This window comes from Mustelus asterias, chromosome 3 (genome assembly GCF_964213995.1).
Source record: "Mustelus asterias chromosome 3, sMusAst1.hap1.1, whole genome shotgun sequence".
Lineage (NCBI taxonomy): Eukaryota > Metazoa > Chordata > Chondrichthyes > Carcharhiniformes > Triakidae > Mustelus > Mustelus asterias.
Window position 1 is genome coordinate 83,234,723 of NC_135803.1, and position 12,887 is coordinate 83,247,609.

At 46.9% G+C, this 12,887-nt stretch overlaps 1 protein-coding gene across 7 annotated transcripts in view; it reads left to right on the forward strand.

The window, feature by feature from the left end:
- ky (kyphoscoliosis peptidase) overlaps nt 1-12,887 on the forward strand; it is a 337,538-nt gene that overhangs the window by 156,467 nt on the left and 168,184 nt on the right. The gene's annotated exons all lie outside the window — the stretch shown is intronic.

Here is a 12,887-nt window from a genome sequence, read left to right on the forward strand (position 1 = left end):
CAACCCTAGTTCAATGGAGAGTGCAGGAGGGCATGCCAGGAGCAGCACCAGGCATACCTAAAAATGAGGTGTCAACTTGCATGCCAAATGGCAAAAACAGCAAGTGATAGACAGAGCTAGGCGATCCCACAACCAATGAATCAGATCTAAGCTCTGCAGTCCTTCCATATCCAGTCGAGAATGGTGGTGGACAATTAAACAACCGACTGGAGGAGGAGGCTCCACAAATATCCCCATCCTCAAAGATGGAAGAGCACATCAGTGCAAAAGATAAGGCGAGTCACAGCAATCTTCAGCCAGAAATTGGTGGCACAATGGTTAGCACCACTGCCTCACAAGCCAGGGACCCAGGTTCGATTCCAGCCTTGGGTGACTGTCTGTTTGGAGTTTGTATGTTCTCCCTGTGTCTTCGGGGTGGTTTCTGTAATAAGTCCTTGGACGCAGAAGACCCTTCACCAAAATCCCTTTATTCGGGGCAGCAAAGTAGCACAGTGGTTAGCACTGCTGCCACACAGCGTCAGGGACCCGGGTTCAATTCCGGCCTCGGGTCACTGTCTGTGTGGAGTTTGCATGTTCTCCCCATGTCTGCATGGGTTTCCTTCGGGTGCTCCAGTTTCCTCCCACAGTCCAAAGATATGCGAATTAGGTTGATTGGCCATGTTAAAATGCCCCTTAGTGTCAGGGGATTAGTAAGCTAAATATGTGGGGTTACCGGAATAGGGCCTGGATGGGATTGTGGTCAATGCAGATTCGATGGGCTGAATGTCTTCCTTCTGCACTGTAGGGATTCAATGAAGTGCTGAGTGGATGATCCATCTTGGCTTCTTCCAGTAGTCCCCATCATCTCAGATGCCAGTCTCCAGTCAATTCGATTCACTCCATGTGATATCAAGGAACGGTTGGAGACACTGGATACTGCAAAGGCAATGGGCCCTGATAACATTCTGGCAACAGTACTGAAGATTTGTGCTCCAGAACTTGCCGCTCCCCTAGCCAAGCTCTTCCAGTACAGTTACAACACAGGCATCTACCCAACAATGTGGAAAATTGCCCAGGTATGTCCTGTACACAAAAGAAAGCAGGACAAATCCAACCCAGCCAATTAACACCCAATCAGTCTACTCTCGATCATCAGTAAAGTGATGGAAGGGTTCATCAACAGTGCAATAAGCAGCACCTGCTCAGTGACGCCCAGTTTGGTTTCGCCAAGGTCACTCAGCTCCTGATGTCATTACAGCCTTGGTTCAAACATGGATGAAAGAGTTGAATTCCAGAGGCGAGGTGAGAGTGACATCAAGGCCGTATTCGACCGAGTGTGGCATCAAGGAGCTCTAGAAAAATTGGAATCAATGGGTATCAGGGGGCAAATTCTCCGCTGGTTGGAGTCATACTTGGTACATAGGAAGATGGTTGTGGTTGTGGAAGGTCATTCATCTCAGCTCCACAACATCTCTGCAGCAGTCCCTCAGGGTAGTGTCCTCGGCCTAACAGTCTTCAGCTGCTTCATCAACGACCTTCCCTCCATCATAAGGTCAGAAGTGGGGATGTTTATCAATGATTGCACAATGTTCAACACCATTCACGGCTCCTCAGATACTGAAGCAGTCCTTGTTCAAATGTAACAACATCTTGACAATATCCAGGCTTGGGCTGACAAGTGGCAAATAACATTCGCGCCACACAAATGCCAGGCAATGACCACCACCAATAAAAGACACTCTAACCACCGCCCCTTAACATTCAATGGTGTAACTATCACTGAATCCCCCACTATCAACATCCTTGGGGTTACCATTGACCAGAAACTCAACTGGACTCATCACATAAACACCGTGGCTAGGAATATTGCGGTGAGTAACTCACCCCCTGACTCGCCAGAGCCTTTCCACCATCTACAAGGCACAAGTCAGAAGTGTGATGGAATACTCCCCACTTGCCTGGATGGGTGCAGCTCCAACAACACTCAGGAAGCTTGACACCATCCAGGACAAAGCAACCCGCTTGATTGGCACCACATCTACAAACATTCAATCCCTCCACCACCTATGCTCAGTAGCAGCAGTGTATACTATCTACAAGATGCACTGCAGCAATTCACCAAAGATCCTTAGACAGCACCTTCCAAACCCACGACCACTTCCATCTCAAAGGACAAGGGCAGCAGATAAATTGGAACACCACCACCTGCAATCTCCCCTCCAAGCCACTCACCATCCTGACTCGGAAATATATTGCCGTTCCTTCACAGTCGCTGGATCAAAATCCTGGAATTCCCTCCCTAATGGCATTGTGGGTCAGCCCACAGAACATGGACTGCAGCGATTCAAGAAGGCAGCTCACCACCACCTTCTCAAGGGCAACTAGGGATGGGCAATAAATGCTGGCCAGCCAGTGACACCCATGTCCCATGAATGAATTAAAAAATATAAGAACAGAAAATGACTGACGCTGTTGAGGAAGGGTCATCCAGACTCAAAATGTTAGCTCTGTTCTCTCTCCGTAGATGCTGTCAAACCTGTTGAGATTTTCCAGCATTTTCTGTTTTTGTTTCAGATTCCAGCAGCTGTAACAATTTGTTTTTATATAATTGCAGGTGGTGGTGTTTCTCTGTATCTGCTGCTCTTGTCCTTCTAGATGGTATAGCATGGGTGTTTGGAAGGTGCTGTTAAAAGAGCCTTGGTGAGTTGCTTTCGGGCACTTACGACATACTAAACGGCAGTGCTGTCACTGATAGATGGTGGAGGCCAATCAAGCAGACTGATTGTCTTGGATGGTGTCAAGCTTCTTGAGTGTTGTTGGAGCTGCAGTCACCCAGCCAAATGGAGAATATTCAATCACACTCCTGACTTGCGTCCTGTAGATGGTGGACAGGCTTTGGAGAGAGCATTTAGTATTTACAGGGTTTTCTGTGTTTGCATCTGTATTCACTGTTTGCCCTCATGAGTGTGACAGTGTTTATCTTGGAGTAGATCAGTGTTTATTTTATTTTATGGAACTGTGTTAGCATTTATGGTGTGTTCCTGGGAATGTGTTAGTTCTTACATGTGATCCTGGGTTTGCGTCAGCATTTACACGGGGTTCCAGGTCAGTGTTTACAGGGTTCCTGTTGTGATGTGTCTTGAATGGATAGCAGCATGACCTCCCGACAAGGAAAGTGAATGTGATCCAGTCTTGGTTTCACTTTTTGCCTGTGAAAAGAACACAGCACATCTCTGATGCATTCAAGGTTTCCACCTTTGTGTTAAGGTTCTTATGTGCCTTGTTTAAATAAATTAACCCACAACATGTTTACACAATATCTCAGGAGCAATTGGTGTCTATACGTATGGCAACATAACATGGTGTTCAGCAGTGATCAAAAAGCCTGGCAGTATGATTAAACACAGGTACGGTATGTGAGCAGTCTTCGATTGTGTTACATTTCATGAGTGACTCTCAATGTTCTGGTCAGACCACAATGAAGCAGTATCAGAAAGTGTGGAAAGCACAGTGTGGTGACCGGACAATAAAGCTTTGAAAGCACAATGCCTAGAGTGCTCAGATAAAGACTTGGTTAAACAGACTGAGCCCTCATAGTGAGATTGCAGGGTCAAACAAACAAAAATCGTCCTAAATCTCAGGTCAGAGAGTGTTGTGATTACAACGGGTGGAGCGTTGGAGCAGCGCGCAGAAAGAGGCTACAGTGACACTCATCCACAGCACTGGAGGAGATAGTGGCAGAGTGGGAATGTCACTGGACTAGTAATTCAGAAGCCCTGGCTATTGCTCTGGGTGTGGAGATGCCGGCGTTGGACTGGGGTAAACACAGTAAGAAGTTTAACAACACCAGGTTAAAGTCCAACAGGTTTATTTGGTAGCAAAAGCCACACAAGCTTTCGGAGCTCTTAGCCCCTTCTTCAGGTGAGTGGGAATTCTGTTCACAAACAGAGCTTATAAAGACACAGACTCAATTTACATGAATAATGGTTGGAATGCGAATACTTAAAGACTATCAAATTTAAGTTCTCTAGTAAATCAGTTAAAGATGATTTCCCTTTCATGTGAGGATTGCTGGAAAGGCCAGCACTTGTTACCCAATCCTAATTGTCCTTCAACTGAATGACTTGCTGGACCATTTCAGGAGGCAATCATGAGATAACCATATTTGCATGTGGGTCTGGAGTCACATGTAGGTCAGAGCAGGTGGGAATGGTAAATTCATTTCCCTAAAGGGGACAAGAGTGAACTAGATGGGTTTTTAAAACAATTGATTATATTTTTATGTCACCATTATTGATGATTTCTTAAAGACTTGATTAGTTGTAAGTATTCGCATTCCAACCATTATTCATGTAAATTGAGTCTGTGTCTTTATAAGCTCTGTTTGTGAACAGAATTCCCACTCACCTGAAGAAGGGGCTAAGAGCTCCGAAAGCTTGTGTGGCTTTTGCTACCAAATAAACCTGTTGGACTTTAACCTGGTGTTGTTAAACTTCTTACTGTATTGCTCTGGGGTCAGGGGTTCAAACTCTACCATGAAATTTAAATTCAATTAATAAAAAATCTGGAATTGAAAGATAATTTCAATAATGGTGACATAAAAATATAATCAATTGTTTTAAAAACCCATCTAGTTCACTCTTGTCCCCTTTAGGGAAATGAATTTACCATTCCCACCTGCTCTGACCTACATGTGACTCCAGACCCACATGCAAATATGGTTATCTCATGATTGCCTACTGAAATGGTCCAGCAAGTCATTCAGTTGAAGGACAATTAGGATTGGGTAACAAGTGCTGGCCTTTCCAGCAATCCTCACATGAAAGGGAAATCATCTTTAACTGATTTACTAGAGAACTTAAATTTGATAGAAATTTGCAAAATCATGAGCAGGCTGGACAGAGTAGATAGGGAGAAGCTGTTACCGCTCGCAAAAGGATTAAGAATGAGAGAGCACAGGTTTAAAGTGATTTGCAAAAGACGCAAATGTGATGTGAGAAAGAACTTTTTCATACACAGAGTGAAGATAAACAATGTGCAGGCATACGGGGAAATGGAACTAAATCAAGATGCTCGTTTGGAGAGCCGGTGCAGACATGATGGGCCAAATGGCGACCTCCTGAACTGTAACAATTCTGAGATTCTGTGTAACATGTGTTGTGGGTGGAGTGCTGCCTGTAGACATACTGTACTTAAATTTCCAGAAAGCATTTGATCAGGTGCCACATCAAAGTTTATTACAAAAAATAAATGCTCCTGGTGTCGGGGGTAACACGTTAGCCTGGATTGAAGATTGGCTGGCTGGCAAAAAATTGTGATTGATTTGATTTGAATTATTATTGCCACACGTATTAACATACAGTGAAAAGTATTGTTCCTTGCGCGCTATTCAGACAGAGCATATCATTCATAGAGAAGGAAATGAGGGAGTGCAGAATGTAGTGTTACAGTCATAGCTAGGGTATAGAGAAAGATCAACTTAATGCAAGGTAAGTCCATTCAAAAGTCTGACAGCAGCAGGGAAGAAGCTGGTCTTGAGTCGGTTGGTACGTGACCTCAGACTTTTGTATCTTTTTCCCGACAGAAGAAGGTGGAAGAGAGAATGTCCGGGGTGCTGGCTGCTTTGCTGAGGCAGCAGGAAGTGTAGACAGAGTCAAAGGATGGGAGGCTGGTTTGCGTGATGGATTGGGCTACATTCACAACCTTTTGTAGTTCCTTGCGGTTTGGGCAGAGCAGGAACCATACCTAGCTGTGATACTTTCTATGGTGCATCTGTAAAAGTTGGTGAGAGTTGTACCGGACATGCCAAATTTCCTTAGTCTTCTGAGAAAGTAGAGGTGTTGGTGGGCTTTCTTAACTATAGTGTCAGCAGGGGGGTACTGGGATAGGTTGTTGGTGATCCGCACACCTAAAAACGTGAAACTGTCGACCCTTTCTACTTCGTCCCCATTGATGTAGACAGGGGCACGTTTTCCTTTACACTTCCTGAAGTCGATGACAATCTCCTTCGTTTTGTTGACATTGAGAGAGAGATTATTGTTGCCGCACCAGTTCACCAGATTCTCTATCTCATTCCTGTACTCTGTCTCATCATTGTTTGAGATCCGACCCACTACGATGGCGTCGTCAGCAAACATGAAAATCGAATTGAAGGGGAATTTGGCCACACAATCATAGGTGTATAAAGAGTATAGTACGGGGCTGAGAACACAGCCTTGTGGGGCACCAGTGTTGAGGATGATTGTGGAGGGGGTGTTGTTGCCTATCCTTACTGATTGTGGTCTGTGAGTTGGGAAGTTCAGGATCCAGTCACAGAGGGAAGTGCCGAGACCCAGGCCACGGAGTTTGGAGATGAGCTTCATGGGAATAATGGTGTTGAAGACTGAGCTGTCATCAATAAATAGGAGTCTGACGTAGGTGTCTTTGTTATCTCGGTGTTCCAGGGTTGAGTGCAGGACCAGGGAGATGGCGTCTGTTGTGGACCTGTTGCGGCGGTAGGCAAACTATAGTGGATCCAGGTAGTCCGGGAGGCTGGATTTGATTCGTGCCTTTCGAAGCACTTCATAATGATGGATGTCAGAGCCACCGGCCGATAGTCATTAAGGCACGCTGCTTGGTTTTCTTAGGGACCGGGATGATGGTCATCGTCTTGAAGCAGATCGGGACCTCAGATTGTTGTAAAGAGAGGTTGAAGATGTCTGTGAATACCCCCGCCAGCTGATCCACGCAGGATCTGAGTGTACATCCGGGTACCCCATCCGAGCCAGTCGCTTTCCATGGGTTGACCTTCGAGAAAGCTGCTCTGTCATCTGCAATGAGATACAGATACAGGTTCATCCAAGGTAGAGGGCATGCTCTCGCTGCCGTCTTGCTCAAAATGGGCATAGAATGCATTGAGCTCATCAGGGAGGGGTGCGTTGGAGCCGGTGATTTTACATGCCTTCATCTTGTAGCCTGTTATGTCTTACAGACCTTGCCATAGTTGGCAGGGGTCTGTGTGGCTAGCCTGGGACTCCAGCTTGGTCCGGTACTGTCTTTTGGATCTTTGATGGATCTCCTTTGATTGTATCTGGTTTTCTTGTACAGGTCAGTGTCACCTGACTTGAACGCCTCAGACCTGGACTTCAGCAAGCAGTGGATATCCCTGTTCATCCATGGTTTCCAGTTGGGGAACACACGGATTTGTTTTTTTGGCACACAGTCTTCTACACATTTACTAATGAAGTCAGTTACTGTAGTGGCGTACTCGTTCAGGCTGGTCACAGAGTTTTTAAATACTGACAAGTCCACTGACTCCAAGCAGCCTCATAGGAGATCATCCGATTCCTCAGACCAACACTCGTCACATTGCTGGGATGTGATGAGTTGTGCTCCACGGGGGTCTGTGCTGGGACATCAACTTTTTACAATTTACATCATTGACTTAGGTGAGGGGAGTGAAGGCATGGTAACTAAATTTGTAGATGACACAAAGATAGGTAGGAAAGTATGTTGTGAAGTGGACATAAAGAGCTTACAGATGGATATGGATAGGCTGAGTGAGTGGGCAAAAAATCAGACAGATGAAGTATAATGTGAGAAAATGTGAAATTGTTCACTTTGGCAGGAAGAATAAAAAAGCACTGTATTATTTAAATGAACTATGCCAAAGTGCAGAGGGATCTAGGTGTTTTCATACATAAGTCACGAAATGTTAATATGGGGGTACAGCACACAAACAAAAGGCTAATGGAATGCTATCCTTTATTACAAGAGGAATTGAACATAAAAGTAAGGATGTTATGCTTCACTTAAGCTTGTGCTACCAAATAAACCTGTTGGACTTTAACCTGGTGTTGTGAGACTTCTTACTGTACCTACCCCAGGCCAACGCCGGCATCTCCACATCATGCTTCAGTTATACAGGGAATTATTGATACTCCATCTCAAATACTGTGTACAGTTTTGGTCTCCTTGTTTAAGGAAGAATGTAAATGTCGGAGGCAGTTCAGAGGAGGATACCTGGAATGAACGCATTGTCTTATGAGGAAAGCTTGGACTGACTGGGCTTGTTTCTACGGAAACACACATTCCAGGTTCAGCAGCATTTCACTTGCATCTCTTTCAAATTGGGTCTATTGCTTTCTGCTCCCAATGCGTCAGTATTCACCAAAGAGAAGGACTTGGTGGATGATAGTCTGGGAAAGGATGTGCAGATAGTTTGGGTCATGTTGAGATCAAAAAGGAGGCGGTATTGGGGTTCTTGAGAAACATTAAGGTAGACAAGTCCCCAGGACCTGATGGGATATATCCCAGAATACTGAGAGAGGCAAGGGAGGAAATTGCTGGGGCCTTGGGAGAAATCTTTGTATCCTCACTGGCTACAGGGGAGGCCCCAAAGGATTGGAGAATAGCCAATGTTGTTCCTTTGTTTCAGAAGGGTAGCAAGAATAATCCAGGAAATTACAGGCCGGTGAGCCTTACATCAGTGGTAGGGAAATGACTGGAAAGAATTCTTCGAGACAGGATTTATTCCCACTTGGAAATAAGTGGACGTATTAGTGAGAGGCAACATGGTTTTGTGAAGGGGAGGTCGTGTCTCACGAACTTGATCGAGTTTTTCGATGAAGTGACGAAGATGATTGATGAGGGTAGGTCAGTAGATGTTGTCTACATGGACTTCAGTAAGGCCTTTGACAAGGTCCCTCATGGCAGATTGGTGCAGAAGGTGAAGTCGCACGGGATCAAAGGTGAGCTAGCAAGGTGGATACAAAACTGGCTCGGTCAAAGAACGCAGAGAACGCAGCAACCAAGCCTCCCCCGGTACCACAGTAGAAAACAGTACCACTGCAGAGAAGTCCATTGTCAACTTGTCGGACTACACACTTCAACCAGATGAAATCGAAGTTCTCAGCCGAGGGCTCAATTTTTGCCCCACCACCAAAACCCACTCAGGTCAACCTATAACATAGACTACGCTGAGAACTTTGCCGTCGCACCTCTCTCACACTCCTCAACCACCTCATGTACCAACTCTACAGCAAACACCGCAGCCTGGAAACCAAGATAGAATCCATATTCTCAACTTGCGCTCAGGACACAGACCAGCTGCGAAACTCTGCCAAGTAGACGATACAAAGGAACGACACCATCTACATGCACACCAAAACAGGAAACTTGAGAAACTCGGCATCACCACCAGCAGCAACCAAGCCTCCCCCGGTACCACAGTAGAAAACAGTACCACTGCAGGGAAGTCCATTGTCAACTTGTTGGACTACACACTTCAACCAGATGAAATCGAAGTTCTCAACCGAGGGCTCAATTTTTGCCCCACCAACAAAACCCACTCGGTCAAAGAAGACAGAGGGTAACAGTGGAAGGGTGTGTTTCTGAATGGAGGGCTGTGACAAGTGGTGTTCCTCAGGGATCAGTGCTGGGACCTTTGCTGTTTGTAATATATATATAAATGATTTGGAGGAAAATGTAACTGGATTGATTAGTAAGTTTGCGGACGACACAAAGGTTGGTGGATTTGCTGATAGCGATGAGGACCATCAGAGGATACAGCAGGATATAGATCAGTTGGAGACTTGGGCGGAGAGATGGCAGATGGAGTTTAATCCAGACAAATGTGAGGTAATGCATTTTGGAAGGTCTAATACAGATAGGAAATATACAGTAAATTGCAGAACCCTTAAGAGTATTGATAGGCAAAGGGATCTGGACGTACAGGTACACAGGTCACTGAAAGTGGCAATGCAGGTGGAGAAGGTAGTCAAGAAGACATACGGCATGCTTGCTTTCATTGGCCGGGGCAATGAGTTTAAAAATTGGCAAGTCATGTTGCAGCTTTATAGAACCTTAGTTAGGCCACACTTAGAATATAGTGCTCAATTCTGGTCGCCACACTACCAGAAGGATGTGGAGGCTTTGGAGAGGGTACAGAAAAGATTTACCAGGATGTTGCCTGGTATGGAGGGCATTAGCTATGAGGAGAGGTTGGAGTAACTTGGTTTGTTCTCACTGGAGCGACGGAGGTTGAGGGGAGACCTGATAGAAGTCTACAAGATTATGAGAGGCATGGACAGAGTGGATAGTCAGAAGCTTTTTCCCAGGGAGGAAGAATCAATTACTAGGAAACATAGGTTTAAGGTGTGAGGGGCAAGGTTTAAAGGAGATGTACGAGACAGATGTTTTACACAGAGAGTAGTGGATGCCTGGAACCCGTTGCCGGGGGAGGTAGTGGAAGCGGATACGGTAGTGACTTTTAAGGGGCGTCTTGACAAGTACATGAGTAGGATGGGAATAGAGGGATATGGTCCCCGAAAGGGTAGGGGGTTTTAGTTAAGTCGGGCAGCATGGTCGGTGCAGGCTTGGAGGGCCGAAGGGCCTGTTCCTGTGCTGTAATTTTCTTTGTTCTTTGTTCTTTGTTCGATGTGGTCTCCTCTATACTGGGTGATCGCTTTACTGAGCACCATGGGTCTGTGTGCACTCAGGACCCTGACCTTCCGGTTGCTTGCCATTTTAACACACGATCCTGCTCCTATGCCCACATGTCTGTCCTTGGCCTGCTGCAATGTTCCAGTGAAGCTCAATGCAAACTGGAGGAACAGCATCTCATCTTCCGGCTAGGCACTTCAGAGCCTCAACATCGAATCCAACAACTTCAGGTGGTTCGGTCTACCCCACACCAATCCTGTTCTTTTCATTTTACTTAAATTTTTTACTGTTCTCTATCTTTTATTTCTTTATTGTCTTTCTTCATTTTTCTTCCCTCCCCACGCTTTCCCCCTACTTTATCCCTCCTTTCCTTACCTTTTCTCCCCCTTCGCTTCCCCTTTCCCCCTTTTTCTAAATTTTACCTGTCTCCCCCCCATCCCCCACATCATCAACTGTCACAGCTTACCCTCTGATTTCAGCTTCTCTGCCATTTGGCATTCACACCCTGATGCGCGATAAATCACACGGGAGGCAGGATGTACTCGGGAAATAAAGGCTTTTATTGCCAACAATAACAGAGCTACCATATACAGTATACGATCCCAGACTAAAGGGTCACCAGGCAGAGCAGTGACCTTTATACCTCTCCCAGGAGGCGGAGCCGACTGGGGTGTACCATAAGGACTATATTAACAGGTAGAACAGCCCAACCCTAACCCCAACAGTAACTTATATACAGACTCATAGTACTGGCCAGACCATGGCTCAGCACTCCTGGTGGTAACCAACAATGGTTCACCACATTCACCCCTCCTTTGAAAACAAACGCCGGCGGGGTACAAAACACAGAACAATTGTTCATCTGTCTATAAGTTTAAACGGTCTGGGGGACCGCACCGTCGCTGTGACCTCCTCAACACCGGCGATGACACCGGTTCAGGCAATCGCGGTGACGTTCTCTCCAAGGCGGTGTCCAGCAACTCCTCCAGTTCCTCACGGGCCGGTAGACCACGAGGTGGTGACAATCTGCTGAACTCGGGCACGCCTTGAAGTGGCGACCATCTCCTGGACTCAGGCAAGCTGTACACGGGAGTAAGAGGATTAAGTGGTGGTCCCGATACTGCCCGCGCCGTGTCAGGAGGGGAGATAATGGTTGGGGGGTCTCTAACAGCAGGTGTGGGAGCGACAGGGGTTTCCAAGCCCCCTGCTGGCGCCAGGTCTCGAATCGAGACCGTGTCCTCTCGCCCGTCAGGATATGCCACGTAGGCATACTGAGGGTTGGCGTGGAGGAGATGGACCTGTTCAACCAAAGGGTCGGACTTGCAGGTCCTTACATGTCGCCGCAGGAGGACAGGTCCTGAGTACGTCAACCAAGACGGTAATGAGGTCCCAGAGGAAGACTTCCTAGGGAATGAAAACATTCTCTCATGAGGAGTAGCGTTGGTTGCCGTACACAGGAGTGAGCATATGGAGTGGAGCGCATCAGGGAGTACCTCTTGCCAACGGGAGACTGGAAGCCCTTTAGACCTCAACGCCAGTAAGACAGTCTTCCAGACTGTAGCATTCTCTCGTTCGACCTGTCCGTTACCCCTTGGGTTGTAGCTCGTGGTTCCACTAGAGGCAATCCCATATGAGAGCAGGTATTGCCTCAAGTCATCGCTCATGAACGACGAGGCCCTATCGCTGTGGATGTAACAGGGGTAACCGAACAGGGTGAAAAGATCACGGAATGCCTTGATAACCGTGGCAGCAGTCATATCAGAACAGGGAATGACAAAAGGGAATCGTGAGTACTCATCAACCACATTGAGGAAGTACACGTTCCGATCTGTCGAGGGAAGGGGGCCCTTAAAGTCCACACTCAGTCTTTTGAAGGGACAAGTGGCCTTAACGAGTTGTGCCCTGTCAGGTCGGTAGACGTGCGGTTTGCATTCCGCGCATACCCGGCAGCTTCTGGTTATGGACCTGACATCCTCCACCGAGTAGGGTAGATTCCGGGCTTTTATGAAGTGGAAGAGCTGAGTGACCCCCGGATGGCAGAGGTCATTGTGGAGAGCCTGCAATCGATTCTCCTGCATACTAGCGCATGTTCCACGCGACAGGGCATCCGAGGGCTCGTTGAGCTTCCCTGGACGATACATGATATCATAATTGTAGGTGGAGAGTTCAATTCTCCACCTCAAGATCTTATCGTTCTTGATCTTACCCCGTAACGTGTTGTTGAACATGAACGCCACGGACCGCTGGTCCGTGAGCAGAGTGAACCGTTTTCCCGCCAAGTAATGGCGCCAATGCCGAACGACCTCCACAATGGCCTGGGCCTCCTTTTCCACCGCCGAATGTCGAATTTCAGGGCCTTGGAGGGTGTGAGAGAAAAAGGCGACGGGCCTGCCCACCTGGTTAAGTGTGGCGGCCAGGGCGAAATCAGATGCATCACTCTCCACCTGGAAGGGGATGGACTCATCGATAGCGTGCATCGTGGCTTT